Source organism: Cricetulus griseus, chromosome 3 (assembly GCF_003668045.3).
Source record: "Cricetulus griseus strain 17A/GY chromosome 3, alternate assembly CriGri-PICRH-1.0, whole genome shotgun sequence".
NCBI classification, from domain to species: Eukaryota; Metazoa; Chordata; class Mammalia; order Rodentia; family Cricetidae; genus Cricetulus; species Cricetulus griseus.
The window spans coordinates 254,599,452-254,602,227 of NC_048596.1; the positions used below are offsets into that span (position 1 = coordinate 254,599,452).

Here is a 2,776-nt window from a genome sequence, read left to right on the forward strand (position 1 = left end):
GATAAATTTATGTTGTATATAAATGACCCAGGCTAAGGTGTTTTGTCATAGTAGCACAAACACACCATGACAAAGTCCAAGGTATCTTGTAGAATAGGAAACATCCATATAAAGGTAAGTCATTAAAGCTACTCTCTGTGGAAGGGAAACAGAAAACAGCCCTGCCATGAACAAAAGGCATAGGGAAAAGCTGCCCACCTCCACCTGGGCACAGGGAGGAGCCACAAAAACTCCTGTGAGACTTTGAATCACAAAGACGTCTGATAGGCTTGCTCTGAACTGCTGAGCACAGCATCGGTGGTGATTGGCCGTGCCATGGGGCTCATAGAAGACTCAAATGCTGATTCTCATATTCATTCATTCAATTGTCCATTCATCAAGGCATGGTCTCTCTGTGAAACATTAACTGTCCTAGAACTTGCTATGGAAACCAGGCTGACCTCTGCTCAAGTGCTAAGATGAAAGGCAGGTGCCACCACACCTGGCCCTCAGATGTTGACCCACAGGTGTTAAGGCAAAAATGCAGTTCTTACCCCCAGTTTAGCAGTTCCTTCTGGAGCCTGATATGCATGACCAGGCCCAGGAACAGGATTCAAGCTCCCACCACCACCCCCAAATACAGGATGATGTTATATCACTTACAGAACAACAACAACAACAAAGTCATAAATCAGAGTGCTTACAGAATGCATTGGTGGGGGCTACAGGGGTGGAACAGCAGGTCAGGGCAATGTCTGCTCCAGGTGCTGGCTATCATAGTTGTTTGTGTCTTTTGGGTTGATAGAAGCTAGGGGTCAGCCAAGAATACATAGTAAGATTTGGTAGTCACTAGGATGCTGGGTAAGACGAAGCTGTGGGCAGTGAATGGCCTTCAAAAGAACTAAAAATAGCTCTGTCTGTTTTCCGACTGGAACCATGGAGGCTGTGCCCGAGAAGAAAAAGAAGGTTCCTGCTGTGCCAGAAACCCTTAAGAAAAAGCGAAGGAATTTCTTGGCTTTTGAAGTTGAAGGTGAAGCGCTTTCGGAAGAACTTTGCACCGAAGACACTGCGGAAGGCACGGAGGAAGCTCATAGGAAGCTCATTTATGAAAAGGCAAAGCATTACCACAAGGAATACAGGCAGATGTACCGGACGGAGATTCGCATGGCTAGGATGGCAAGGAAAGCTGGAAACTTCTATGTGCCTGCAGAACTCAAGCTGGCATTTGTCATCCGAATCCGAGGTATCAATGGTGTTAGCCCAAAGGTCCGCAAGGTGTTGCAGCTGCTCCGTCTTCGTCAGATCTTCAATGGCACCTTTGTTAAGCTCAACAAAGCTTCAATTAATATGCTGAGGATTGTGGAACCATATATCGCATGGGGGTACCCCAACCTGAAGTCAATAAACGAGCTCATCTACAATCACGGCTATGGCAAAATCAATAAGAAGAGAATTGCCTTGACAGACAATTCCTTGGTAAATATGGAATCATCTGCATGGAGGATCTAATTCATGACATTTATACAGTTGGAAAACGCTTCAAGGAAGCAAATAACTTCCTGTGGCCCTTCAAATTATCTTCTCTACGAGGTGGAATGAAGAAAAAGACAAACTTATTTTGTGGAAGGTGGTGATGCTGGCAACAGGGAAGACCAGATAAACAGGCTTATTAGACGGATGAACTAAGGTGTTGCCTGTGGTAGTTTTGTAATCTGGTCAGTTAATAAACAGTCACAGCTTGGCAAAAAACAAAAAAACAAAAACAAAAAACAAAAAAAAACTAAAAATAGCCCTAGATAATTTAGCTCTAGTCTGAAACATTTTAGGTCTCCATAATCTTAAATTTTAGTTACTTGGCCTTGTTAGGTGCTCTCTCTCTCTCTCTCTCTCTCTCTCTCTCTCTCTCTCTCTCTCTCTGTCTCTCCCTCCCTCCCTCCCTCCCTCCCTCCCTCCCTCCCTCCCTCCTCTCTCTCTCTCTCTCTCTCTCCCTCTCTCTGCATCTCTCTCTCTGCATCTCTCTCCCTCCCTCCCCGTGTGTGTGTGTGTGTGTGTGTGTGTGTGTGTGTGTGTGTGTGTGCGCGCGCGCGCGCGCGCGTTTCTTTTGGGAACTTCACACAGGTAATGCTAATTAAACAGCCTGGCTGTATCCAAAGACAGTTGATGGCTTTCCCCCTGGCCTCTGGGTTTTGCCTAGATGATGCAGGATGAGACACTATGAGACAACATCAAAAGTGCTGGATGGCTTGGGGGCGGGGTCTAGATATCTGGTCTCCACTGACTATGGATATCTCTGTGAGTCCCAGCTGAGCAGTCAAGAGGGGTTCAGGGCAGCCACTTAGACATAGGAGTCACTCTGGGACTCACTGTCAGGGATGGAGCTGTCTGTTGATGCTGTGGCAGTGCTATCAGGGGTTAGTTACTTCCCCAGCTCTCTCCAGACATCAGGAGATGCCTCAGACTGTCTGAGTGGCTAAGTCTCTGAAAGGAGCTGACAGCAATTTCTGGAAAGAATCCACATGGCTGGGCAAAGTCACCCGCTCTCTGAATTGGCTTGCAGTGTGTGCCAGGCTGGGTGCAAACACACACCTCCCCTCCTGGTTCCCCGGGGATGCAGGGTAACATTTTGTGAATTCTTTCCATTTACAAAGAGCCTGTGTGCAGGGAAGGAAAGACTCCCCCGACCCCCACCTCCCGTCTCAGGATTTACTCTGGGACCCGAACAGGGGGCGAGGGTTGGGGGAGTGGAGGGGGGACGACGGACACGGACTGACGGATGGGGGGGACGGGACGGACACGG

General features: G+C 47.9%; 1 pseudogene; it reads left to right on the forward strand.

Annotated features, from left to right (window-relative positions):
• Positions 1-912: 912 nt before the first annotated feature.
• LOC100759675 lies at positions 913-1,722 on the forward strand (annotated as a pseudogene).
• Positions 1,723-2,776: the final 1,054 nt, after the last annotated feature.